The sequence below is a fragment of the Cetorhinus maximus genome, chromosome 34, assembly GCF_964194155.1.
Source record: "Cetorhinus maximus chromosome 34, sCetMax3.hap1.1, whole genome shotgun sequence".
NCBI lineage: Eukaryota > Metazoa > Chordata > Chondrichthyes > Lamniformes > Cetorhinidae > Cetorhinus > Cetorhinus maximus.
The window spans coordinates 7,891,301-7,906,272 of NC_135912.1; the positions used below are offsets into that span (position 1 = coordinate 7,891,301).

General features: G+C 41.3%; 1 long non-coding RNA gene across 3 annotated transcripts; it reads left to right on the plus strand.

The window, feature by feature from the left end:
- Nucleotides 1-6,663: 6,663 nt before the first annotated feature.
- Nucleotides 6,664-8,394, plus strand: LOC144671724 (uncharacterized). 3 transcript variants are annotated; one of them, XR_013573995.1, is made up of 3 exons: nucleotides 6,664-6,845; nucleotides 6,903-6,988; nucleotides 8,276-8,394. It is a non-coding gene; the product is annotated as an uncharacterized LOC144671724 (long non-coding RNA). The 3 variants fall into 3 exon arrangements; XR_013573996.1 differs by having other exon boundaries at nucleotides 6,926-6,988; nucleotides 8,265-8,394; XR_013573994.1 differs by having other exon boundaries at nucleotides 6,669-6,845; nucleotides 6,926-6,988.
- The last annotated feature ends 6,578 nt before the right edge of the window (nucleotides 8,395-14,972 follow it).

The following is a 14,972-nucleotide window of genomic DNA, read 5'->3' on the forward strand; positions in this document are numbered from 1 at the left end:
TGCATCAACACCTTGATGATGACTGAAGTCCATGAGACCCTTACATTCACTTTCAGAAATGGCAGTCAGGGAAGAAGGGAAGGGGGGTATTTGAAGAAAGTCTGTGGTAATGAACAGAACGCACTGGTTATTATGCATTTCTGAGCGATCTTTGAATCATGTGCAATCTTACCAATGCAGAACCTTGGCTAGAAATTCTTTATTTTTTTTATTTGTTAATGGGAGAGGGGCGTCGCTGGCTGGACCAGCATTTGTTGCCCATCCCTAATTGCCCTTGAACTGGGTGGCTTGTTAAGCCATTGCAGAGGGCAGTTAACAGTTAACCATATTGCTGTGGGTCTGGAGCCACATGTAGGCCAGACCAGGTAAGGATGCCAGACTTTCATTCCAAAAAGAATATTAGTGAACCAGATGGGTTTTTACAACAATTGATGATAGCTTCATTATTAGCTTTTATTGTATGATTTTAATTCAAATTGGAACCTGTGTTGCCACAACGTTAGCCTAGGATGCTGGATTACCAGTCTAGTGACATTACCATTAAGCCATTATCACGACCCAGATGTACAGAGCCGATTTAGGTGAGACGGGTCAGTCATCTAATTGGTGCCAAGATCATTAAAAGTGGTGGAGATGGTGTAATTTAACAAATGAATAGCTGTTGATGTGTCATGATGAATTGCTTCTCAAAGTTTCTTGGGAAATTGAACGTGGAATGGTAAGTGACTTGTCGAATAACCTTTTCTTTTTCAAAGGGAGAAAGAAGTAGATTTGGGAAGATAAAGATGAACGTGAATAGAATGCGATACAAGGAAATGATCAGGGATTGCCTTGGCAGTGACAGTGGCTAGAAGGGTAGTGTGGCCACCTTAGATCATAAGATTGTATGGGTATGATTGGACTATTAATATATAGAGAAGGATTTTGGAAGGAAAGGCGGGGAATATATTCAGAGCAGAAAAAACAAAAATGTTGAGGTGCAGTTTGGAATGGCCAAGGATGAGAACTTGCTGAGTGCAGAGGTGAAGGGAAGAAAGCACAGACGATATCTCAATGAGAAATTTGCAGTGGCATTTGGGTGGATGGTACAGAATAGGGGTTTTAAATTAGAAGAATGAAACAAGGTGAGATGCTCAAAGGAGGAGGATTCCCCAGAGGAGAATGGAAAGAGGCAAAGCTATGATTTGGGCATAAAGCACAGCTGAATGAACACAGGAAACTGAGCGACACAAGTGGCGAGGATAAAAACATTAGAGTTTCAGCATTAGGAACAGCAATAAACAATACACCCCCTCGATACTATTCCACTACTCAATATGTTCATAGTTCATCTGCTGCCTCAGTTCCGCTTCCCGTCCACTCCCTTGATTCCCTGAGGGAACAAAATTCTGCCTATATTCACATTGAACGTACTCAACGATGGAGCATCCGGAATCATTTGGGATAAATCATTTCAAAGATTCACATCATTTGATTGCAGAATTGTCTCCTAATCTCACACCTAAATGATCGATCCCTTACCCGGAGATTATGGCCTCATGTTCTAGATTCTACAGCCAGGGGAAGAAACTTTTCAGTTTCAACCACGTCAAGCCCCTTTAGAAGCTTGTCTAGTTCAATGCGATCACTTCTCATGCTTCTAAACTCCGGAGAGAATAGGTCCAACTTACTTACCTTTCTATCGTTGGATAACCCTATCCTCCCAATTATCAATCTAATGAACCTTCACAGTACCATGTGCAATGCAATGATATCCTCTATCCAGTATAGTGACCAAAAGTGCACACAGTACCCCAGCTGCGATCTCAGAAGAACAGGAGAAATAAGAGTAGGAAACGAACATACGGCCCATCAAGCCTGCCCCAAAACTAAATAGGGACATGGCTGATTTTCAGATTCAACTCCACTCCTCCACCCGCACCCCTCATCCTTTGATTCCCTGAGAGACCAAAGGCACGTACAGTTATCATAAGATTTCCTTATTGTTGTACTCCAAACTCCATGAAATAGGTGCCACATGTGACTTGCCTTTCTAATTGATTTCTGCGCCTACATATTAACTTCATTTGCTCCTTGTTTGAGTGCAATCAAGTCTCTCGCGACATCAACATTTAGAAGTGATGCGGCTGTTGGAATCACATATCCTGCTTTTCTGTTCTTAACATCAAAGTGAATGACCTAACGCTTTCCCACATTATGCTCAATCCGCCAACTTGTTGTATACACTGGTAAACTGTCTAAATCTCTTTGAATCGCTTTTGAATCTGCTGACACCTTACATCCTCACCTAGCTTGGTATCATCAGTAAACCTGGACGCAGTAATCAGTCTCTTAATTTAATTCTTTAATAGATTACAAATACACATGAACTCAGGGCTGATCCTTGTGGCACGCCGCGATTTGTATTTGCTAACTTCAAAATATTCCATGTATCCCTATTCTCAGCTTCCTTTCTGTTAACAAATCTTCTGTACATGCAAATATATTAACCCACAACTCCATGAACCCTAATCGTGCATTAAACGTTTATCTTGGGTACCTTACTTAATGTCTCCTGGAAATTTAAGTATACATCTACTAGCTCCCCTTTATCTTCCCGACTATCTACATTGTCAAAACAACCTCTCATAAATGTGTCAAATGCATTTTCCTTTCGCAAAACCATGTTGATGTTGTTCGATCACACTATGATTTTCTAACTGCATTGTTAAGGCTTTTTTCATTCTCGATTCCAAACTTTGCCCGACAACTTACGTCAGACAAATTGTCTTGTTGTTCATTTTCTCCCCCTCTCTACTTTCTTGAATAATGATGTTACATTTGCTAGTATCCTGTCCGCTGGGACTTTTGAGGAGCCTAGGGAATTTGGAATATCATAGGCAGAGCTTTCACTATCTCTGGACTACCTCTATTAGAGCCCTGAGATGTAGGCTATCAGGTAGTGGAATTTTGTCAGATCTCTACCTCTGAAATTGGTCCAATGATGTTTATCCAATTATACTAATTGCTTAAAGTTGCTCACTCTAATTAGCCACTTGGTTACCCTCAATTACTGTTGTGTCCTATCCTGTGAATACAGACACAAAATATTTCCTCAACTTTTCTGCCATTTCATCACGTCCCATGATAATTTCTACTGATAAATGTACCAACAAAAATAACGATTATTCATCATCTGTCAAAATGGTAGATTAAATCTATTGTTCAAAGAAGCTGTTGAGTTGCAAAAGAGCAATATCATGAGACTGTGAAGTAACGTTGATAAAGTGTAAAGCTCTCTCTGTGCAGCCCCGTCATACATCCATAAGGCAGGTACAACACGGGTAAGACACTCAGTAAAGCTCCACCACAGCGCTAAAGTTACGTGCAAAACTCTCTAGATGAAAAGTACAGTCAGTGACATTTTTCGCACAATCCCTGAACAATTACAGCTCGGATTAGATGCAAGGTAAACCTGTCTCTAGATTGGCCTGGCAAGTGCACAGACGGCAAGAATTGTACAGAACAGGTAGAGAGCAATGCCTGCTCTGCACTTCCCCATCAATCAATCCGAATGCAGATACGGTACAGGTTAGGTTTTGGGGTGAAATCATTTCTGACCAATGGGAACAGAGTGTCCGTTGAATAGATAGATGTGACTTTCATTTATTCATCCAAATGTTGGTGTTTTCTAACTAGAGACCCTACAGAAGGAATGAGCTGCGGTCAGAGGTAAAAATGAATGAACGGCACCCCAGCTAGTCTTCTCCCTTCTTCCTTTGGCTCCCTTATTCCTTCCTGGGGTTATATAAAATTATCTTCCTAGGCTTCCTAAGTGAAATGTGCCTGTTGTATCCAAATGTTGTTCATCCAGTTCACCTTCCATGCCCTGAAATTAAAGGGAGTTTCTCACTCCTGCGGGAAATGTGCTTTTCAGACTCATGTGGGAGTTTGTGTGAATCAAACACCAGTTTATTGAAAACTATATCCCTGGCATGATTCTCACATGCTTCCCCGCTCTCACTTCATGGTACCGGTACCGCACCTGCCCTGGGAATGCCTATTAGGGAAGCGTGGGTGGACTCTTACTCTGTATCAAAGCAATGTTGTACTTGTCTCTTATAGGTACAAGACACTGAATTGAGCGAACATTACTCTACATCTAACCCGTTCTGTGCGTGAATTGGAAGTGTTTGATTCGGCATTATGTAATGATGCTAGCCATTTACTCTCTCGTTAGCATTTGACTTTCTGATAAATGCGATGTGGTCATGTGATAATGGTGCTTAAACATTATCTTCCATTCCAGGCGAAACAGAAAATGAGGAACTCCTCACTCCGATTCCCCACAAGTTCTATGTTCAACGGTTACCCAGAGTGCCGATTATTTCAGCTATAAACTTCCCTCCATGTTGGCACCCAAAACAATTTTTATCCACAGACAGAATTAAAATCCCAACATGTTTTATCAAAACGTTTGTCTCTGTCTCATCTAGACATTCATAAAGGCATATCGAAAGAGCGAATCCCCGATCATGAGGCCCATCTGAAAAAAAAACTGCAGGGAAACGATTGGGCCTCAGCCTCAGAGCCTTGGCCCTATCAGGAAAACAAAACGGATCAAGGAGAGCGGACGGTGGGAAAAGAATTCAGGATATGGAGAAATGAGGGGAGAGTGGGATAAGCTGAGCTTCTCTTACAAAGGGCCGAAGACGGGCCGAATTTCCTCGTTATTTACAGTAACAATGCTCCGATTCTATGATTCGCCATCTATTTCAGCAGAGGCCTCTTTTGGTCATTCATCTGAAGAACAGTTCCTGCAACATTACAGTAATCCTACACTATGATATGTTCTGTCATTGGGAGTTGTTGGATCAAATGCAAGAGTCTGACTTTTAAATTTCTGACCTAGAAACGAGAACAGTAATGAAAAATTCATAATTATAGAATCTTGGAATCATAAATACAGAAGGGAGTTAATCGGCCAATGCTCTTTCCCTAGTTCTTTGGTACAGTTCCTCAATCCCACTACCCTGTTTTCCCCCATAAGCTGCATGTTGAGTTGAACTCACATTTAACTCTAATAATTCATGGATCCACCATAGCAAAATAAATAGCCTCTGCTCATCTCACTCCGAGAATGTGAGTACTCACAGTTCATTATTAACTGTGTGGCATCATTAATTGTGCGCTTCACACCCTCAATTCCTTTCCAAGTTTCAATTGGTGTTCCACAGGTGTCAGTCACTCAATGGTAGATGACTCAGTTAGTTAATAAGAAATAATAAGAAATATGAACAGGACTGGGCCATTCGGCATTTGGAGACTTCTCTGAGATTCACTAAGACCTTGGTGAACATTTGAATCACCTTCCCGCTCTGTGTCCATATCCCCTGATGCCCCAAAAAAGCCTTGAATATGCTCACCACCGCCGACTGGGATAAAGAATTCCAAAGATTCACAATTACCGAGTAAATACATTTCTCCTCAACTCAGTTCTAAATGGCCAACTCCTTACCCTGAGACTGCACTCTCCAACCAGGACAAACAGCTGGTTGGTATTCACCTGTCGGGCCCTCAAAGCATTTTCTATCTTTCAATAAGATCACTCATAATCCTTCTAAATTCCAGACTCGAAAAGGCCATTTTCCCTCAATAAATGCGACAGTGCTCCCATTCCAACAATTAATACCACTTTGTTGCACCTCATCTAAATCAAGGTTATTCTTCCTTAGGTGAGAAGATCAAAATTCTATGTTGCACTCCAGATGTGGTCTCACAAAGGCCAATACAATTTCAACAATGCTTCCTTACTGTGATACTTGAATTCCATTATGACAAATGCTAACATACAATTTTCAATCCTAATTGCTTGTTGTATCTGCAACTTTCCATGCTTTGTGTCCAAGAACACCAAAGTCCCATTGAATACCAAAAGTTTACACTCTCGCACCATTTGAAATTTATTCAGATTCCCATTCTGCTTGCCAAGGTGGATAATTTCACACTTTCTATTTCATCTGGCCCACCCTGCCCAATCATTTAACTTGTTCATCCCTGTTCAGCCTATTTGTGCTTTCATCACGGCTTACTTTCTCACCTAGCCTTGTGTCCTCAGTAAATTAGGAGCCATTAAACTTTGCTTCCTTATGTTAATATCAATCATTGATATTGATTGAAAATACCTGGATCCAAAACTCTGAACCTTGTGGCACTCCATCTTGCCATCCTGTTTGTTCTTATTCTTTGTTTGCACTTCAGTAACCAATTTCCAAACCACGCTAATGTACTACCTCCAATCCAATTATCCCGAATCTCTTGATATTAACTTTTCTGTAGCAACTCATTATGCCTTCTGAAAACCGAAATATGCTAGATCCGCAACTTTCTCTCTTGTTTAGCCTATTAGTCACAGCCACATTCCTCATGTATGAGTCCAGATATTGAATGTTTGTGAAATATTAAAGTATAGTAGGGGCACTATATCTAGGCCTGGCCCTGTGTTCACCAAACATGAGTATTTGCGACCACGAGCCATGGGCGTGTTGATAGGGGGGTGAGCTCTGGTTGGATCTACCCCCTCCACAACTCTGTGGACCCTGAGGCCAACTTCATGCCCTATGTCCCCGCCCTGAATGAGTGCAACGATTTCACAACAGTCAGTATCACAGCGGATGCAACATTTACCACATTACGTTATCAGGAGTTACATCTTGAAGCTACTTCAATAACATATGGAATTCTTGCCCATTTAAGGTCATACACATCAGCAGGCTCATTGAATTGCTGTTAAATACCGGGCAGGTGCACCTCTCTGCGACTCACAGATATCCAGACAGTGAAGACAAAGGGAGTGTAGAGTGCAGGTAAGAGATCGAATTTTCGTTGTTTTTCTATAGCTCTTTCACACAATTGTCTCTGAGTAATTCCCGTTTCTCTGTTCCAGATTAGTCTCCTAGGCGAGGTATTGTGTCTTCAAAAGTTCTTTTTCACGTGCAGTGAAATCCAGGTAAAGTTTGACTCATTCCTCGAAGAGCGAACAGTTTAATAGGGATATGACGGTGGATGAGGGGAAGTTTCAAGATTGGGAGTGATAGATATTTCCTAGGCAATGTTATTAAGGGATATAGAATCAAGGCAGAAAAGATTCAATGAAATGGTGAACTAGCTTGAGGGGCTGAATCGCCTGTTCCAGTTCAAATGTTCATATTTGATTATTCCAGCCATTGGTTTCACTCTGTGTGGACCACAGAATTCTGCTTCCTTCCAAGTACAATGTAGCAATATTATTTAGTACTGAAAACTAACATGCCAATGGAACGTATTAAGTAGTAACTCAAGAAGTGGATCCATTATGGACACAAAACAAATGTGTAAGTACATAGTTACACTATGACAACTCCTCGGTCCTGAGAGCTTCAGAAATATAATATTTTATGTAAATAAACTGAATTTCAATTAAAATTTATATGGAGTTGATGTTTTCCACACTGTGGAAAGTCTCTCTCTCCAACATTTGTTGGGCAGAATCACACCTAAGATTAAGGAAGCATCTTACTCCAACTCCATAAAACTTAATTAAAGCCATAGATTTTTCTAAAGTGGCAAACTGGTTGAAAGGAAAACAGACAGAAGATATCACTATCCAATTCAGAAATAAGCTGCATGTACACAGTGTGCATGCATATGAACGGTGCGAGGTACTTGGTTCCTGGATTAAATGAACCAGCAATCGGTCAAGCAGTAATTCCAGCTGTTACGAAATTAAGATAACTTAATATCCGAATAAACCATAACTGTTTCAGAAGAAGAAAAGCACATTTAAAATGTGATGCAAATATTTCCTTTTTGCAGATTTTGCATTCAGCAGATATTTACAAAGTCCCATCTCAGTTGCTCTAGAAATAGAGATTCTGCATTGGGTGTCGGGAAATAACCTTTGCAAAGAACACTTCATTTCAATGAGAATTCGTGTTGTTTTTTTCTTCGCTTGACCTGCACCACAAATAAAATTATTTCATTATAAAACACATGTAGAAAAATGCAAAGGACTGCACACGAAGTCAAAAACTTCCAGACATGGCCGTTTAATTATGCTGAACATGCATAGGACTGGAAGCAGTTATTGGAATCTCCCTGTAAGTGGGGACTGTGATCACACGACCTTGTGCTATTTTTTTCTGCAAGAATGAACTGTGATCAGTCGGTGTCTCAATGCACTTCTCAGTGTGTATGATTACTGTTACTGGAAAACATTTCACACCATTGAGCTGATCCTTATTTAGTTCTGTTTCAGGACCTACTGAGCTGATCCGCCATGAAATCTGTCTCTCTCCTCGTTCTCGCTTTCCTCTGTGCCCGCAAATTGGATGCAACTGAACTAAAAGATGAAGTTTTAGCTAAAATTGTCGATGAGTAACTGTTCCGTAATTCAGTGTCTTTCTTCAAACAATCACATTTCTGCGATTTTTCTATCTCTTTCCAGACAAATGTGCAAAGTCACAGTTACTGACAAAATTCCAAACGGAGGGGCTTCAGGTATTGGGTACTGGGGACATGAGGCTGTACCCTGTACCATTAATTGTGGTACAGTTTTGGTGCCCTCTCAACACTGAATCACAAGGTTCTGGGTTCAAGACTCACTCAAGGGCTTAAGCACAAAAATCTCAATCAACATCAGAAAATGTTTAACTGGTAATCACATTGGTGTCTGTGAGAGTTAGCTGTGCACCAATTGTTGTTGCTTTCCCCATATTACAGCAGTAACTATACTTCAAAGTTGTTACAGTGGCTATAAACAGTTTTAGACAGGAAGTGGTCTCAAGTATAAGTCTTCCATGCTTTATGCCTTTCTGTATTTCAAAAAAGAGCGGGGAGACTTCATTTTAAAAAGCGCGTGGAGTGCAGGGATAGCGAGGAGATTTCATTTTAAAAAGATTGCGGAGAGTGGGGAGAATTCATTTTTAAAAAGAACGCAGAGGAGACTTCATTTTAAAAAGAGTGCAGAGAGCGGGGAGACCTCAGTTAAAAAGAGCACGGAGAATGGGGAAAAGTTCGTTATAAAAAGAGCGCAGAGAGCGGGGAGACGTCATTTCAAAAAGAGTGCAGAGAGCAGGGAGATCCCACTTAAAAAAGAGCGGGGAGACTTCATTTTAAAAAGAGCAGGGAGATTTCATTTTTAAAAGATTGTGGAGAGCGAGGAGACTATATTTTAAAAAGAGCTGGAGAGCAGGGGGTGGGGTTCAGTGAGAGCAGCGGTGGAGTAACATCACAAACCACAATGTGCTGCAAGTGCAGGGAAAGCAGTTGATCGGTGACTGGGATTGGTGAGTATTTCTGGTCTTTAAAGTAAAAGTAAAGCCTTCAGTTTGTGTTTCGGTCTCTAGCTTGTTTCTTCTCTTTTTCTTAAAAATAGCTTGCTAAGTATAAGACCAATACTGGTGTAAAGAGTGGGTGATTTTTCAAGTGTAAAGAGCAGGGATACTAGTGTAATTAATTAATAAATTAAATAAAATATGATAGTGATGGAAGGACATGTGATGTGTTGCTGCTACAGCATGTGGTGTGCTGCTGGACACCAAGGTGACCCAGAGCGAACACATCTGTAATAAGTGCTTGCAGTTCGAGGAACTTCAGATCCGAGTTGAGGAGCTGGACTCCAAGCTGCAGGCATTGCGCCACATCAGGAAGGGGGCAAGTTACCTGGACCCTTTGTTCCAGGAGGCAATCACACCCCTCAGGTGAGGTAATTCCAGTTTGGACTGTGATCAGGGACAGGAGGGTGTGACCCCTGATGAGGCAGGTATGGGGACCCAGGGGTTAGCATTCAAGGAGCCTTGGCCCCTGCAATTGTCCAACAGTTTTTGCAAGCTGTGTAGAGGAGAGCTGCCACTGCAGGGAGGATGAATGAACTGAGCATGGCACCGTGGTACAGGGAGACATTCAAGTGGGGGGAGGAAATAGGAACATATTCGTGGAAGGGGACAGCATAATAAGGGGGATAGATATTATTCTCTGCAGCCATAAGCATGAGTTCTGTTGGCTGTGTTGTCTGCTTGGTACCAGGATTAAGGCCATCTCCTCAGGGCTGGAGAGGAACTTGGATTGGAAGGGGAGGAATCCTGTTGTCGTTGTCCATATTGGTACCAACGACATTTGTAGGACTAGAAAGGAGGCTCTGCTGGTAGAATTTGAACAGTTAGGAGCTAAATTAAAAAGCAGAACCTCCAAGGTAATAATCTCGAGATTACTACCCAAACCATGGGCAAAGTGGCATGAGGTAAATAAAATCAAGGAGTTAAATGCGTGGCTCAGAGATTGGTGTGGGAGGAATGGGTTTCAGTTCATCGGGCACTGGCACCAGTACTGTGGTGCAAGAGAGCTGTTCCAGTGGGACAGGCTTCACTTGAACCAAGCTGGCTCCAGTGTCCTGGCGAATCAACTAACTAGGGCTGCAGAGAAGGCTTTAAACTAAATGGAAGTGGTGGGGCGGCAGTTTGGAGAGGGGATAAGTAGGCTTACAAAGCAAAAGGATATGGCAGCTTTGCAGGACAGCTATTTAGGTAATGATGCCCAAAGTGTGACAGGAAAATAAAGAGTGTACAAATATATTATCAAAGCAGATACTAGGGTCAAAGGAGGAAAATGATAAAAAGGCATAATTAATGGCTCTTTACTTAAATGTACGTAGTACTTGGTACAAAATAAATGAATTAATGGCACAAATAGAGGTAAATGGATATGGTCTTATAGCCATTACGGAGACATGGTTACAAGGAGATCAAAGCTGGGAACTAAATATTCAGGGTCATGTGACTTTTTGAAACGCCTGGCAGGAAGGAAAGGTTATTCGGGTACTTTTGTTAGTACGAGTTGGAATAAGTACGATAGGAAGAAATGACATTGGATCAGAAGATGTAGAATCCACATGGGTGGAGGTAAGAAATAACAAGGTGAAGAAGGCACAGGTGGGGGGCATAGTCTATAGGCCCCCTGACAGTAGCTATACTGTAGGACAGAGAATAGATCAGGAGATAATGAGGGTATGTAAAGAAGGCAGTACATTAATCATGGGTGACTTTAATCTTCATGTAGATTGGGAAAAGCAAATTGTCAGAGGTAGCCATGAGCAATAATTCATAGGGTGTATTCGGGACAGTTTCCTGGAACAATATGTTGTGGATCAAACCAGGGATAAGGCTATTTTGGATCTGGTGAGGTGCAATGATGCAGGTTTAATAAATGATCTCAAAGTAAAATATCCCCTAGGAAACAGTGACCATATCACGGTAGAATTTAACATTCAGTTTGAGAGTGAGAAACTTGGGTTGGAAGCAACTGTGATAAACTTAAATAAGGGTAAATGCAAACTAATGAGGGAAGATTTGGCTGGAGTGGACTGGGAAAGGAGTTTAGCAGAATATGCAGTTGTTTGACAATGGCAGATGTTTAAAAATATCGTTCATTACTCACAACAAAGGTATATCCCAGTGAGGAAGAAGGATTCTAGGGAGGGGATAAACCAACCATTGTTAACTGAGGAAGTTAAGGATAGTATCAAATGGAATGAAAACACTTAAAACGTGGCAAAGATTAGTGGTAAGACAGAGAATTTGGAAAGTTTTAAAAGTCAACAAAAGATGGCCAAAAAATATAAAGACAGAGAAAATAAACTTTGAGGTTAAACTAGCAAGTAATATAAAAACAGACAGTAAGAGATTCTTTAAACATATAAAAAGGAAGAGGGATGCCAAAGTGAACATAGACTCCATAGGGATGAACTGGGGAGATAATAATAGGTTAGCAGGAAATAGCAGAGGAGTTGAATAAATACTTTGCACCAGCCTTCATGGTAGAAGACACGAATAGCATTCCAAAAATGCTAAATAACCCAGGGGAAAAAGGAGTCAGGGGTGGGGTGGGGTTTGGGAGGAGGAAATAAATGCAATAACTAGCATTATAGAAAAAGTACTGGGGAAATCTATGTGGCTGAAGACCGATAAATCCCTTGGACCTGATGGGTTGCATCCTAGGATATTAAAGAAAGTAGCTACGGAGACAGTGGATGCACTGGTGGTAATATTCCAAGAAAAGTCCCAGAGGATTAGAAAACTGCCAATGCAACATCCTTACTCATAAAAGGAGGGAGACAAAAAGCAGGTAACTATAGGCCGGTTAGCTTAAAAGCCGCCATTGGGAAAATGTTAGCGTTGACTCTAAAAGAAGTTAGAGCAGAGTATTTAGAAATGCATAGTTTTATGAAGCAGAGTCAGCATGGCTTCATGAAGGGGAATGAAGGGGAAATCATGCCTGACAAATTTATTAGAGTTCTTTGAGGAGGTAACAAGCAGGGTAGATAAAGGCGAACCATGGATGTGATATATTTGGATTTCCAAAAGGCGTTTGATTCGGTACCGCACATAAGGCTACTTAATAGGGTAAGAACCCATGGTGTTGGGTGTAGTAGATTAGCATGGATAGAGGATTGGCTAACTAATAGAAACGAGTTGGCATAAGGGGGACATTTTCAGGATGGCAACCTGTAACTAGTGGAGTGCCACAGAGATCAGTGCTGAGGCCACAATTATTTACAATATCTCTTAATAACTTGGATGAGGGAAGTGAATGCACTGTAGCCAAGTTTCTGGATGACATAAAAATAGGTGTGAAGGCAAACAGTGAGGATGACATAAAGGGTCCACGGAGGGATATAGCCAGGTTAGGTGAGTGGGCATAAACTTGGCAGATGGAATATAATGAGGGAAAATGTGAGGTTATGCACGTTTGCAGGATGAATAGAGGAGCTGAATATTATTTAAGTGAAGAAATATTGCAGAAAGCTGCAACACAGAGGGATTTGGGTGTCCTTGTGCATGAATCACAAAAATCTAACATACAAGTTCAGCAGGTAATAGGGAAAGCAAATGGGATGTTGGCCTTTATTTCAAAGGGAATGGAGTATAAAAACAGGGAAGTCTTGCTAAAACTATACTAGTTAGACCACACCTAGAATACTGGGAATAACTTTGGTTCCCTTATCTAAGAAAAGATATACTCGCATTGGAGGCAGTCCAGTGAATGTTCATTAGGTTGATCATGGGTATGGAGGGGTTTTCTTAGGAGGAAAGGTTGAGTAGGTTGGGCCTGTACTCATCGGAGTTTAGAAGAATGAAAGGCGACCTTATTGAAACATATAACATTCTTATGGTGCTTGACAGGATAGATGCTGAGTCTCAGAGTAAGGGGGCGCCCATTTAAGACAGAGATGAGGAGGAATTTCTCCTCTCAGAGGATAGTGAATCGGTGGAATTCTTTGCAGCAGTGGGCTGTAGAGGTCGTTAAGCATATTCAAGGCTGAGATAGACAAATTTTTAGTCCGTAACGGAATCAAGCGTAATGGAGTAAAGGCAGGTAAGTGGAATTGAGGATTATCAGATCAGCCATGATCTCATTGCATGGTGGAGCAGACTCTATGGACTGAATGGCCTACTTCTGCCCCTACGTCTTATGGTCATCTTACAGTCTTGTGGTATTTCTTTCTGTTCTGCTTCCTCTCTTTCTATCCTGTTCTTTTGCTCCCTTCTTTCCTTTCTGATTTCTTTCTCTTTCTTTCTTTCTGCCTTTCTCTCTTTCCTTCTTCATGTTTCTCTTTCTTTCTGTCCCTTTGTCTTTCTTTCTGCCTTTCTCTCTTTTCTTCTTCCTGTTTCTCTTTCTTTCTGTCCCTCTTTCGTCATTTCTTTACTTCATTTCTTTCTGTTTTTCTTTCTGTCTTTTTCTGTCTTTCTGTCTTTCTTTCGTTCTTTCTCATCTGTCTCTTCTTCTCCCCAAAAATGTAATGACCGAAGCTTCACACTAACTAAGGAACTTATTGACACAGACTGGATTGGATACCTGAACGCATTGAACTCTCTGAGCCTCAGTACCCCCTAGGTAAAATCGTCTACCTCAGCAATAACCATAAATAAATAACCCAAACCTGTGTGGCGTTGTGTAGCGCAATAACACACCAGGTGAGATCAGGTAACTCCGCTCAGGGATGGAACCTGGGAAATTCCTGATGTTTCCGGCTCTTTACACCTGGCATCAATCAGCTGTGCGGGAAAACTGTCTCGTCCCTGGTAGTTCTGTGTTTTCAGTGGAGCTTTGAGGCTGGAAAGCTGTTGATAGAACAGGAGTGAGATGGGGAATCTGATAACAATGACGAGTTTGTCTAACAGCTGTTGTGGGCAACCATTTAAAACAACTGACATTACAGCAAATTAATGACCGTTTGATAATGCATCAGCTAATCTCGACCAGCCCGTATGAATTTGTTAAAAGTTAATCTAACGGTTTTTTGGGGGAAAAAAGTAGCTAGCTGTAACAGTAATACTTCAAACAGCCTGGACTTAGAACATCTATCTAGCACGCCCCCTTTCGCAGCTCTTTCGTTTCCCCTAATAATATATTCAAAAGCCCACCGCTTTCCTTCATTTGTCTTGCTTCGGAATGAATTGTTTGCACTCTTGCCAAGGGGTGTGTGAGGTTTACCAACGATAAAGACGCGTTACATTTGTAGTTTTACAATCGACTGGGAGCTTTCCAGAGTCTAGAGGATTTTGAAAGATAACAACCAATGCATCCACTACCTCTGCAGCCACTTCTTTTAAGACCCAATGATGCAGGCCATCAGGCCCAGGGGGGCTGTCAGCCATAAGTGCGGTTAACATTTCATAGTACCTTTTCTTTAGTAATCTTGATTGTTTTAAGTTCCTCCCTTCCTTTTCCCTCTTTATTTTCCACTACTCTTGGGATGCTTTTGTGTCATTCACGATGAGGAAACATGCAAAATACCTGGTTGAAGCCTGTTCCAATTCTTCTTTTTCTATTTTGAGTTCCCCAGCCTCACCGCTGATTGAGAAATGCTAACTTTAGCTTCTCTTTTCTTTTTACTGTAAGTTGCATAAGCTTTTACTGTTTGTTTTTCATATTTTTTGTTAGTTTTTGTGACATGG